Raw genomic sequence first — 14,435 nt, forward strand, 5'->3', positions numbered from 1 at the left:
GCATTGATGTTCCGTTTTTCATCCGTCAACGGATGGATGAAAAACGGACAAACACACCGTATGTGTGAAAGGGGCCTTAGTGTATATAAATCTTCCAATACATCTAACACTCCCTGCCCTAGACCGACAATGCTGCTTTTCATAGGTACCCCCTGTGCTCCTTCATCCAGAGTGGGGGGCACTCTAATACAGGAAGTGTGTTGCCGGACAGATCGCCAGATGGAAACAGACAAAAAACAGCTTAAAAGAAAACAAAAAAAACAAATGCAGCCACCGCATCTAATAATTGCTAAGCTGCAATATGTTCAGTTTTTGCTGTTGGGTTAAAAACAGCTTTAAATACTACCAACAGAAAGTGCTATCGCTCTCCAATAAAATGATAAAAAAAAAAATTTTTGCTTCAGTGTCAGTAAAACTATCACAGCACAGAAAAATAAAAACAAAAAATTAAAAATGGCTTGGAAATAAAGGGGTATTACAGGTTGGTACACAAGTGGTTAATGTGTTTTTTGTCTTTTGGTTGACACGGTGGACACGTGCCTTTTTTTGAGCCACACTGTGAAACTCTATATATAAATATACTATATATATATATATACATATATATATATATATATATATACACATACACAGAGTGTGAATATATATATATATATATATAGATAGATAGATATTTTTTATTTTATGCGTGTGCATGTACTGTATATACATATATGTGACATTTTAGTGATCAGACGTGTTCTATAAATTCATTTTCTGACCGATGAACATCCTCAACAATCCCCCTTGCCCCCCCCCCCCCATTAATTATAATAAACACTTCAATTTAACAATGTATTCATCATATTTACACATTATTTATTGTTATTATTATTCTTCCAAATATATCATCACACTAGGCATTTATACCTAATCTAACATAATATATATCCATTAAACACTCTATATTTCCCTATTTGCACAGTACTGGCAGCCATAACATGAGCTGATCTCTCCTCTATGCTCCGTATAACAGCACAGGAGGGGGAGGGGGGGAACCCTCCAGCATGGAGTCACATGAGTGCTGTCACATGACCAGGAGGAGGCGAGCACAGCAAGGCAGGAGGAGGAGGAGGATGTCATGTGACAGTCACATGACAGCCAGGAAGCAGAGCTGGAGGAGGTGAGTTTTGTATAATGTTTGTGTTAATGATTTGTGTTATATGTTCATGTTGATATGTGTGTTGTGTGTTATCATAGTGAGAATCCCTAGCTGCTTTCTGGAAACACACACACAATACACACAATTCATCAGGAATGTCACATTTCAATGATATAGTAAGCAGATATCATCTTAAAGAAGCTACATTGTGTCTACTGAGGGTCACACCTACCTCATTTCACTTGGGGCTAATTCACAGCAGCTGGATTGTGCAATGCGAGGACAAAGAAAAATAGACATTTTTTTCTATTGTTTTAGCTCACCCCAGGGTACTGCATTAGGGCTCACCCCAGGGCACTGCATTAGGGCTCACCGCAGGGCACTGCATTAGGTCTCACAGCAGGGCACTGCATTAGGTCTCACAGCAGGGCACTGTATTAGGGCTCACAGCAGGGCACTGCATTAGGGCTCACAGCAGGGCACTGCATTCGGGGGCACTGCATTAGGGCTCACAGCAGGGCACTGCATTCGGGGGCACTGCATTAGGGCTCACAGCAGGGCACTGCATTCGGTGGCACTGCATTAGGGCTCACAGCAGGGCACTGCATTCGGTGGCACTGCATTAGGGCTCACAGCAGGGCACTGCATTCGGGGGCACCTCATTAGGGCTCACAGCAGGGCACTGCATTCGGTGGCACTGCATTAGGGCTCACAGCAGGGCACTGCATTCGGTGGCACTGCATTAGGGCTCACAGCAGGGCACTGCATTCAGGGGCACTGCATTAGGGCTCACAGCAGGGCACTGCATTCGGGGGCACTGCATTAGGGCTCACCCCAGGGCACTGCATTAGGGCTCACCCCAGGGCACTGTATTAGGGCTCACAGCAGGGCACTGCATTAGGGCTCACAGCAGGGCACTGCATTAGGGCTCACAGCAGGGCACTGCATTAGGGCTCACAGCAGGGCACTGCATTCAGGGGCACTGCATTAGGGCTCACAGCAGGGCACTGCATTCGGGGGCACTGCATTCGGGGGCACTGCATTAGGGCTCACAGCAGGGCACTGCATTCGGTGGCACTGCATTAGGGCTCACAGCAGGGCACTGCATTCGGGGGCACTGCATTAGGGCTCACAGCAGGGCACTGCATTCAGGGGCACTGCATTAGGGCTCACAGCAGGGCACTGCATTCGGGGGCACTGCATTAGGGCTCACCCCAGGGCACTGCATTAGGTCTCACCCCAGGGCACTGTATTAGGGCTCACAGCAGGGCACTGCATTAGGGCTCACAGCAGGGCACTGCATTCGGTGGCACTGCATTAGGGCTCACAGCAGGGCACTGCATTAGGGCTCACAGCAGGGCACTGCATTCGGGGGCACTGCATTAGGGCTCACAGCAGGGCACTGCATTCGGAGGCACTGCATTAGGGCTCACAGCAGGGCACTGCATTCGGTGGCACTGCATTAGGGCTCACAGCAGGGCACTGCATTCAGGGGCACTGCATTAGGGCTCACAGCAGGGCACTGCATTCGGGGGCACTGCATTCGGGGGCACTGCATTAGGGCTCACCCCAGGGCACTGCATTAGGGCTCACCCCAGGGCACTGCATTAGGGCTCACCCCAGGGCACTGATTAGGGGCACTGCATTAGGGCTCACAGCAGGGCAATGCATTAGGGCTCACAGCAGGGCAATGCATTAGGGCTCACAGCAGGGCACTGCATTAGGGCTCACAGCAGGGCACTACATCTTGGAGCTGCCCATAGTAATGGATGCAGGCACAGCGGCTGCACAGACACAGTCACATGTCACAGTTTGACATATGGGCAGAAGTGGGTGCAAGTATCCAAATGCAGACCCTGTGTTTGGAGCTATGCTCGTATTTCTGTCTGCATGTCAAATTTTGACATGACACTGTGGGGTTGATTTACTAAAGGCAGACTCTAAACTTTGCAAAGCTTAGTAAACGTTCACTTTGCAAAGAATACCCAATAACATGCAAGGAAAATAAAAAAAATACAGCATTTTTGCTTGCACATGATTGGATGATGGAAGTCAGAGATTCTTTTCATTTACTAAGCTCTGGAGCAACTGCTCTTGCAGAGTGCAACTGCGCTTTGCAAAGTGCACAGGCTATTTGTTTTTAGTAAATCAACCCCTGCGTCTGTTCCGCCATTGTGTCTGCATCCACTTTTAATGACTGGTAAACTGCAATATGTTCAATTTTTGCTTTTGGGATTATTACCGGTTTGGGCTGCCTGCATGCAGCTCTGAGGTGGATGCAGACACAGCAAAAAGCAGCTCAACACAGAGGATCCTCTGCAACCGTCTAAATGAAGCCTTCTTGTATGCTGAAAAAAAAAAACAGGTTGCATTTCTGTACAGTCTTTGCCATTGCTGGGCCTTCTTTAAAAAATGCAACTTGCCTGGCTTTGTCTGGCTTCGCCGACAAGGATAAGCCTCTCTACTTGTATTGAAGCCACAGCATCAGCATGAAAGCATTCTCAAAGAAGAGTTTAAGCAGTGGCAGCCCCCCAAATTTTCCAATGACTGAATCACTTTAAAAATACCCCGCCTGGTCACTAAAGCTATAAAAGCATCACTCCCCTGCAGCAGAAGAATTGATAGCCAGCAGCATTGATCAGTGTATTCTGACAGTGGAGAAGGTTTCCTACTGTCAGAATATAATAACACTTGATGTGCGGATGGGGGAACTGGGTCATTCAAAAAAAATAAAAGGTTAATGTATGGCCAGCCTAATAGGCCTTTTATTAAAGGGAGCTGATGGCTTTATATTTTAAGAGACCTGGCTGGGTCTCTTTAACCACTTGTTGACCAGCCGCCGTATTTTTTCTGGCAGCAGGTCGGCTCTGTCCCACGAAATGACGTACCTGTATGTCCCTTCGCGGGACTGTTAGTGGGGGTGCACGCACACCAATTGGCTACAGGGGGAGCCAATCAGCGGGTCTAGCGGCCGCGATGTCTCCCGGGCACACGCAATCGCTCCCTGTGGAGAGAGAACGGTGGTCTGCCAGTAATGAACACAGGGATCCTGTGTTCCTCTTACAGTATCTCACAAAAGTGAGTTCACCCCTCACATTTTTGTAAATATTTATTTTCATGTGACAACACTTTGCTACAATGTAAAGTAGTGAGTGTACAGCTTGTATAAGTGCCGGTTCACACTCTTCCGACTTGTCAGGCGACTTGGTCGCCTGACAAGTCGTGCTCCATTCTGTGCAATTGGAACCGTTCTAATAGGAGCGACTCAAGTCGCTCCGACTTAGAAAAAGGTTCCTGCACTACTTTTGGGGAAGTCGGAGCGACTTGCATGACTTCCATTATGTGAAGTCGGTGCACGGCGACTTCATTAAGTCGCGTCGCCATAGTGTGAACCGACACGAACAGTGTAAATTTGCTCTCCCCTCAAAATAACTCAACACACAGCCATTAATGTCTAAACCGCTGGCAATAAAAGTGAGTACACCCCTAAGTAAAAATGCCATTTTCCCTCCCCGGTGTCATGTGATTCGTTAGTGTTACAAGGTCTCAGGTGTGAATTGGGAGCAGATGTGTTAAATTTGGTGTTATCGCTCTCACTCTCTCATACTGGTCACTGGAAGTTCAACATGGCACCTCATGCCAAAGAACTCTCTGAGGATCTGAAAAAAGAATTGTTGCTCTACATGAAGTAGGCCTAGGCCAGTGATGGCACACCTTGGCACCCCAGATGGTTTAGAACTACATTTCCCATGATGTTCATGCACTCTGAAGTGTAGTTGAGCATCATGGGAAATTTAGTTCCAAAAGGTTATAAGAAGAGGTTTTCTTTGGGAAATAGACTTATGAGTGCTGCCAGCATTGCTGCAGAGGTTGAAGGGGTTGGGAATGTCAGTGCTCAGACCATACGCCGCACACTGCATCAAATTGCTCTGAATGGCTGTCATCCCAGAAGGAAGCCTCTTCTAAAGATAATGCACAAGAAAGCCGGGAAACAATTTGCTAAAGATAACCAGTCTAAGGTCATGGATTACTGGAACCATGTCCTGTGATCTAATGAAACCAAGATAAACGTATTTGTTTCAGATGGTGTCAAGCGTGTATGGTGGCAACCAGGTGAGGAGTACAAAGACAAGTGTGTCTTGCCTACAGTCAAGCATGGTGGTGGGAGTGTCATGGTCTGGGGCTGCATGAGTGCTGCAGGCATTAGGGATCTACAGTTCATTGAGGGAACCATGAATGAGAACATGTACTGTGACATACTGAAGCAGAGCATGATCCCCTCCCTTCGGACACTGGGCCGCAGGGCAGTATTCCAACATGATAATGATCTCAAACACACCTCCAAGACAGCCACTGCCTTGCTAAAGAAGCTGAGGGTAAAGGTGATGGACTGGCTAAGCATGTGTCCAGACCTAAAGCCTATTGAGCATCTGTGGGGCATCCTCAAACAGAAGGTCGAGGAGTCAAAGGTCTCTAACATCCACCAGCTCTGTGATGTCATCATGGAGGAGTGGAAGAGGACTCTAGTGGCAACCTGTGAAGCTCTGGTGAACTCCATGCCGAAGAGGGTTAAGGCAGTGCTGGAAAATAATGGTGGCCACATAAAATATTGACACTTTGGGGACCATTTGGACATCTTCACTTAGGGATGTACTCACCTTTGTTACCAGCGGTTTAGACCTTAATGCCTGTGTGTTGAGTTATTTTGAGGGGACAGCAAATTTACACTGTTATACAAGCTGTACACTCACTACTTTACATTGTAGCAAAGTGTCATTTCTTCAGTGTTGTCACAGGAAAAGATATAATAAAATATTTACAAAAATGTGAGGGGTGTACTCACTTTTGTGAGATACTGTATTTGGGAACACAGGTCTCTGTTCATGCAGCAAGCCCATCCCCCCACATAGTTAGCACCCCCCTAAAGACATATTTAACCATTTGATCACCCCTGATGTTAACCCCATTCCCTGCCAGTGTCAGTATAATAACAATGCATATTTTTAGCACTGATTACTGTAGTAATGTCAGTTAGGGGTCCGATCTGTCCGCCTCAATGTCGTAATCGTGCTAAAAACGGCTGATCGCCACCATTACCAGTAAAAAAATAAAAATAACGTAAATCTTTCCCCTAGTTTGTAGATGCGATAACATTTGCGCAAACCAATCAACATACACTTATTGGGATGTTTTTTTTAACCAAAAATATGTAGCAGAATACATATTGGCCTAAAATGCTGAAAAAAATAGATTTTTAATTATTTTTTTAATAGGGAATGTTATATAGAAGAAAGTAAAAAATATTGTTTTGTTTTTTTCAGAATTGTCACTTTTTTTGTTTATAGCACAAAAAAAAAAAAAAAAAAATTGCAGAGGTGATCAAATACCAGTAAAAGAAAGCTCTATTTGTGGGAAAATAAGGACATCGTTGCATGACCGCGCAATTGTCAGTTAAAGTAAAGAAGTGCCGTATTGCAAAAAATGGTCTGGTCATTAAGGGGGTAAAACCTTCCAGTCCAGAAGTGGTTAACAAAGTGAAGCGTTTTCCCATCAGAGGACAGCTGGGGCCATGGGAGCAATTGTAGTGATAGACTATGCAAATGCTATGGGGTCCAGCTACCTCTCTACAGGACAGAGGAGCCAGCAGGCCTTAGCAGGGAACCAGGCATCTAACATTCCTGTAAGTGTCAGATGCAAAACTACACTGGCTAAAATATCTTCTGCAACAGAGACACATTGATCTGGGTGTGGTAACCCTTTAATTTTTTTTCCCCACTGACCCCAAATGTAAGGAGCGTTCTTCCCATTGGCCCCCCAATGTAAGGAGCATTCTTCACACTAACCACTAATGTAAGAAGCATTCTTTCTGTTGGCCCCCCAATGTAAGGAGCATTCTTTCCGTTGGCCCCCCAATGTAAGGAGCATTCTTTCCGTTGGCCCCCCAATGTAAGGAGCATTCTTTCCGTTGGCCCCCCAATGTAAGGAGCATTCTTTCTAGTGCTGCAATGACTCGTCAACGTAATAGATTACGTAGACTACAGAAATACATTGACATGTGTGAAAGGCGTTGACGCGTCACACGTGACGTCAACATGCCCCCTGCTCGTGCCGGCCGTTCTTGTCCTCCCCCTCCTCGGAGTGCATGAGACTGACACTGAGGCATGAAAAGACCAGGAGATAATAAGGTAATCAAGCAGGCATCAGTTTACATTGTTCCCACATTCCTCAATTGTATGCCCAGTCATTTAACTCTTGCCCGCCTGCCTGAGGAAATCCTATCAGCAGCTTCTGCTAAAATACTAAACGAGGCTTCCCGGAAGAGCGTGCGCGGGTCACCGTCCGTTATCAGTCCTGCCCGGTTCCTCATCCATTGTTCTATACCAGTGTCAAGATGGGGGGGCTTCCTGTGTCCTGGCTGCAGTGGGGATTGCATGTTCCTGCAGCTTTCTATACATGAGGAACAAGCAGAGCGCTTACCATCATCTCCACCCCCCAATAACAGAAAAGTCCAGCAGTTAACATCACCCCCCATAACGGAAAAGTCCAGCAGTTACCATCACCCCCATAACGGAAAAGTCCAGCAGTTACTACAATCACTCCCCCCCCCCCCATAAATAAGTCCAGCAGTTACCATCATCACCCCCGTAATGGAATAATGGAAAAGTCCAGCAGCTACCATCTCTCTCTCCCCCCCCCCCCCCCCCCCATAAAGAAAAAGTCGAGCGGTTACCAACATCTAACACCCCCCTGAAATGGAAGGTTACCCCCTCTCCCACACTGTAAAATGCAGACTAGTCTGGTGGGATATGATTAATCCTGTATAATGGGGGGGCCAGAAATCGTTCCCTTTTTACATTTTTGCCACTTCATTTTTGTATACTGTAAAAACTTCAACCACATTGAAGTATTTTTTGGAAAAAATTTAACAAAAGTTGAAATATTATATTAGAAGTTGTACGTATTATTTTTTGTAAAGTTATTCAAAGGATTAATTAGCTAATCAAAAAACTGCACTCAATTTAAGCGAAAAAAATTAAAAATAATCGTTAAATTAGTCGACTAATCGGAGAAATAATCGCTAGATTAGTCGATAGACAAAATAATCGTTAGTTGCAGCCCTAATTCTTTCCGTTGGCCCCCCCAATGTAAGGAGCATTCTTTCCTTTGGCCCCCCAATGTAAGGAGCATTCTTTCCTTTGGCCCCCCAATGTAAGGAGCATTCTTCACACTAACCACCATCATAGGAGCCCCCTATAATGCGCATGCAAGTGATGTCATTGGCTGTAGCCGGCATCGCTACATCTATCTTCTAAAGGGCACCACTTTAGCTCATTTTCAAGGAACCTACAGGTAAGACTTATTATAAGCCTTAAAGTGGGGAAACGTGAAAAAGTACCACTTTAAAAAGCAACTTTTAAAAATGCATTATTCCTTTTAAAAAAAAAAAAAAGTCAGATTTCCTGAACCTGCCTGTGAAATAACAAATCTGTCTAATTTTATACAATGTACTTCAGCAAAATTGACATTTACAAGAAAAAAAAAAACATTTTAATTCCTGAGTAAGGTATGTTTTTTGGATGGTCCCCATGCCAGCAGGGAATTTTTAATGTCTGCAAATTATATATTTGTTTGTTTTCCTTTGTAAGGGTCCATGGCATGCACACTGGCTTAAAAAAAGAATGCTTTTTGCAGTTTTTTGCACATTAGGGCTTTTAGAGTCCTACTTCAAGGGGAGGGTTTTCAGGCAGAAAAAAACAATAAATGCACGTTTAGGAGCATTCAGTGTTTTCAAGCGTACATTGATTATAGAAAGAAATGAGCAGAGGGGAATGTTTTGGGGGGGAAAAATAAACCACATAAAAACAAATGCCATAATCTCCCCTAAACTGAGCTTTTTCTTTCTGCCAGAGGTTCTGGCATTTTTTTTCTGCTCCTAGTGTGCAAGGAACCTAAAATGTATTTCTTTCCTGAAATACATCCTGCAGCAAAAATGACAAACAAAGTGGGGTCCCCCTCAAAATGCATACCAAGACCCTTATCCATGAATGGGAGGGAGGATGAGTTATAATTCTTAGGATGCAAACCCCCCCCCCCCCCCCCTTACAACCAGATGCCCTGCCAAAACAGTCAAATTTAGTAGCAGTTCTGGGCTCGGTGAATGGCTGAACACTCCATTTAGTTTGGAGAACACTCCCATTTAGTTTGGAGAACACTCCCATTTAGTTTGGAGAACTCTGAATAGGCTAAATTCTGACCAAACCTATTTTCGGTAAAGCTTACCCATAGAGCAGGGATATGCAAACTGTGGCCCTCCAGATGTTGCAGAACTACAAGTCCCATGAGGCATAGCAAGACTCTGACAACCACAAGCATGACATCCAGAGGCAGAGGCATGATGGGACTTGTAGTTTTGTAACAGCTGGAGGGCCACAGTTTGCATATCCCTGCCATAGAGGCTAAGTAGCATGACTACATGGGTTCTCTGGTAGTACTGATTGGTCTTCAGGGGTATGCGTGTAGTCTTCACTGTTGTCTATAGAAGGCTGCTCCCCAAAAAAAAATTTGGTTAATTAGCATCGGAGATACCTACAGTGCCCCTCTCTTCTCCAAAGGGTGTGATTATTTAGCAGCCTTCAACCTACCCTGTAGCACTTTTCTTTTAGAGCTTCTGACACCAGTGGACTACTTGGGGGAGTAGTGTGGGGGGGGGGGGGGGTCACTTCAGTAGAAGTTAGAGAGGTGTTCATTATCAACATTTCATCATATTGGGCAAAAAAAAAATTAGTACATTTCTGATGTTTTATCACTGCAAAATATCTGTGCATCTGCTTTGGGATTTCAGTGCAGCAGAGGGAGCAATAACATGTCACAACAGGAAGTTAGTAGCTCACTGGATTTCTGGCAGATCAAGAAGTATTTTTCTGTAATTGCAGCATTTTTCAAGAAACAAAACATGGAAATGTGCATGCATCGCAAAGATGTAATGTGTGTGTGTATATGTATGTGCAAATATATGTAGCGCTACCCCCGCAGGAGTCACTTGAGTATAATTGGTTCTGTACTCTGCCTCTCAAACCCAAGAAAAGTCTCAGCCCCTCTGGCACACGTGGCGTAAGTGTTAGTGCAAACACCACCAATGAAAGACACATGTTCTAGTAAAACACAGAAAAAGTCTTTACTTGTGAAATTTCTTTAGAAGGGGAACAAACAATAGCAATATATCTGAACAATAGGCAAATATATCTCAAGTAAATTAACCGTGCAATAAAGACTGAAATCAGGAGCAATAGAACTCAAAGGTATTGCATGGCTGCTCTCAGGGGACTCATCAAGGCAAAAAAGCCTGAGAGCAGATGCAAACACCTAAACAATTGGCAGACCACAAATTAACAGACACTATAACGGATTGGTCACCACTCTACTTAAATTGTATGAGTCCAGGCAGGAGGAGAGCAGATAAATGACCCTTTCTTATGTCAGATCTCTCTCCTCTGTCCCCTGACACCACAGGCCCAGAATACTATAAACACTATACTGTACCTAATACAGCATTCAATATTGTAACTCCCAAGTTCAAATTACCCTGCTCATACACTACATATGCTGAGCCCTAGGTATGTGTGTGCGCCCGTATGGCACCAGTAACTTCAGTCCCTTGGAAAAAGAAGACCTTGAATCTTCAGCTGGCCACTTTTATTTGGTTCACTTAAAAGATCCTGTTAGGTAGAGTAAAAATGCATTATGCTGGCAGTATCCAGGTAGCAAGATGAACACTGTGACTGCCTAACAGGGTGTAAGTGTGACCCAGGACCTACAGATGTAGGCAAAATAGGAAACATTGTCTGCAAGTGCCCACTCTCCAATCCTGTGGCCAAGGCCCAAACAAAATGTCTTGGATCAGGCAGGCTCTTCAGGTAGCCCAACTGGCTACTTCACAACTGGAAATTTCACACTGTCTGTACAGGTACACCTGGGATCCCCCTCCCAGGCAGGATGTCCCCGACTGGCTGTGGAGCTGTGCGAGGAATGGAATCCCGACCCGGGAGGCAACACCTCTCTCCTGGTTCCAGTCTTCTCCCTTGTCTTGGGGCATCTGACTAGCTCCCAGTCAGCCCCTGGTGTCCTTTCTTCCTTTTCTCCTCAGGGCATGCTGGGGTGTGCAGTCCTGTCACCATATAAGGCTGGTGGGGCTGTTTTGTGATGTGGACTACATGTCCCAAGATGCATTGCTGCAGTACCCCTTGAGTGTCATTGGTTCCCTCTCCCTGCCAATAGGGAAGCAGGGGAAGGGACAGAATGGGCGGCCAGTCTCTCTGCGAATGGTGCTTACACACTACACAGAACAAACCGGAGAGGGAGGGGGGTATTCTCCTGCAGGAGCTGGTAGACTTCTTTCCCTTGTGAGAGCCTGTGAGATTCCCTGTGGTAAGTATGGGGCTGAGGGGCACCCACTACATATATATAGTGCCTTGCAAAAGTATTCGGCCCCCTTGAACTTTGCAACCTTTTGCCACATTTCAGGCTTCAAACATAAAGATATAAAACAATTTTTTTGGTGAAGAATCAAAAAGTGGGACACAATCATAAAGTGGAACGAAATTTATTGTATATTTCAAACTTTGTTAACAAATAAAAAACTGAAAAATTAGGCGTGCAAAATTATTCAGCCCCTTTACTTTCAGTGCAGCAAACTCTCTCCAGAAGTTCAGTGAGGATCTCTGAATGATCCAATGTTGACCTAAATGACTAATTATGATAAATAGAATCCACCTGTGTGTAATTAAGTCTCCGTATAAATGCACCTGCACTGTGATAGTCTCAGAGGTCCGTTTAAAGCGCAGAGAGCATCATGAAGAACAAGGAACACACCAGGCAGGTCCGAGATACTATTGTGGAGAAGTTTAAAGCCGGATTTGGATACAAAAAGATTTCCCACGCTTTAAACATCCCAAGGAGCACCGTGCAAGCGATAATATTGAAATGGAAGGAGTATCAGACCACTGCAAATCTACGAAGACCTGGCCGTCCCTCTAAACTTTCAGCTCATACAAGGAGTAGACTGATCAGAGATGCAGCCAAGAAGCCCATGATCACTCTGTATGAACTGCAGAGATCTACAGCTGAGGTGGGAGACTCTGTCCATATTACAACAATCAGTCGTATACTGCACAAATCTGGCCTTTATGGCAGAGTGGCAAGAAGAAAGCCATTTCTTAAAGATATCCATAAAAAGTGTCGTTTAAAGTTTGCCACAAGCCACCTGGGCGACACACCAAACATGTGGAAGAAGGTGCTCTGGTCAGATGAAACCAAAATTGAACTTTTTGGCAACAATGCAAAACGTTATGTTTGGCGTAAAAGCAACAAAGCTCCTCACCCTGAACACACCATCCCCACTGTCAAACATGGTGGTGGCAGCATCATGGTTTGGGCCTGCTTTTCTTCAGCAGGGACAGGGAAGATGGTTAAAATTGATGGGAAGATGGATGGAGCCAAATACAGGACCATTCTAGAAGAAAACATCATGGAGTCTGCAAAAGACCTGAGACTGGGACAGAGATTTGTCTTCCAACAAGACAATGATCCAAAACATAAAGCAAAATCTACAATGGAATGGTTCACAAATAAACATATCCAGGTGTTAGAATGGCCAAGTCAAAGTCCAGACCTGAATCCAATCGAGAATCTGTGGAAAGAACTGAAAACTGCTGTTCACAAACGCTCTCCATCTATCCTCACTGAGCTCGAGCTGTTTTGCAAGGAGGAATGGGCAAAAATTTCAGTCTATCAATGTGCAAAACTGATAGAGACATACCCCAAGCGACTTACAGCTGTAATCGCAGCAAAAGGTAGCGCTACAAAGTATTAACTTAACCCTCCTCTTATGTTAGAATTCCGTTACTATCCATGATGTTAGGGTCAGTTTTGACCCGTGTTTTAAATCAGCCATAAAATACCCTCTGAATAATTATTTATCATCCAATTTGTTTCTTACCTCTTGGTTACCTTGTTAGGCTTCTTTATCCTTGAAAAGATTGGTTTTAATATTTTTGGTGTGACCCCTAGACCTTTCTTTTGATAGCATACCTCTCATTGTCAAATTTAAAAAATGGTAAAATAAAGTCAGCAACTCTGAAATGAATTTGTCCTATGTTTCTTCACTTTATTTAGAGAAGCAGACAAGCAGGAAAAGAGATAGGCCCCTCCCTAACTACAGCTCACAGGGTTGAGAGGGGATTGGCTGTCACTGTTACTAAGCAGAGAGAGTGTTTATGATTTCAGTTTTGGAACTTATTAGTGTCCTAAAATCCTATATTATAACTGGGTCAGAATTGACCCTAACACCATAAACGTCTTAATTTTCACCACAGTATTTTATAATTTAGTGAAAAGGATTATTTTTCTATTACATTGTTTAAATAGAGGTTCCTGACAAAGTAAAAAAATCTTGATGCAATAAACAAATTTATGTGATACTTATAGACATTCAAAACCTGAAAACGGGTCAGTTTTGACCCTAACACAAGAGGAGGGTTAAGGGGGCTGAATAATTTTGCACGCCCAATTTTTCAGTTTTTTATTTGTTAAAAACGTTTGAAATATCCAATAAATTTCATTCCACTTCATAATTGTGTCCCACTTGTTGTTGATTCTTCACAAAAAAATACAGTTTTATATCTTAATGTTTGAAGCCTGAAATGTGGCAAAAGGTCGAAAAGTTTAAGGAGGCCGAATACTTTCGCAAAGCACTGTGTGTGTGTATATAATATACAGTATATATTCGTTTTTATTCTCCCTGACATATAAATGAGGGGTTCGTTCACACCAGCAGCAACACGGAACACTGATGTGCACTGGCCGGAGTAGTGCATTTAATTTACAGGTGCATCTCATAAAATTCAGAATATCATCAAAAGCCTTTTTCACTTTTAGGCCAGTTCACAACAAAATGCTGCAGCGATGTGAATTTAAATAAAAGTATAACAGGCAGAACTTTTTTCAGCGCATCACATTGCCACATCACATCCCACAGCGGTCAATAGAACTACAGGTGCATCTCATAAAATTTGAATATCATCAAAAGTTAATTTATTTCAGAAATTCAATTCAAAAAGTGAAACTTATATTTTAAATAGATGCGTTGAGTGATATATTTTTCTTTTAACTTTAATGATTATGGCTTACAGCTAGTGAAACCCAAAATTCAGAATCTCAGAAAATTTGAATATTACATAGGACTAATTAAAGAAAAAATAGGATTTTTAATACAGAAATGTTGGCTTACTGAAACGTA

The 14,435-nt window shown here is 43.8% G+C and overlaps 1 protein-coding gene across 1 annotated transcript in view; it reads left to right on the forward strand.

The window, feature by feature from the left end:
* Positions 1 to 1,028: 1,028 nt before the first annotated feature.
* WASHC1 (WASH complex subunit 1) overlaps positions 1,029 to 14,435 on the forward strand; it is a 45,831-nt gene continuing 32,424 nt past the window's right edge. The window contains exon 1 of the mRNA XM_082257176.1: positions 1,029 to 1,162. The gene's annotated coding sequence lies outside the window, so the exon portion shown is untranslated. The remainder of the gene's footprint in view (positions 1,163 to 14,435) is intronic.

The sequence above is a fragment of the Pelophylax lessonae genome (genome assembly GCF_965119305.1).
Source record: "Pelophylax lessonae genome assembly, chromosome: 4".
Taxonomy (NCBI): Eukaryota; Metazoa; Chordata; class Amphibia; order Anura; family Ranidae; genus Pelophylax; species Pelophylax lessonae.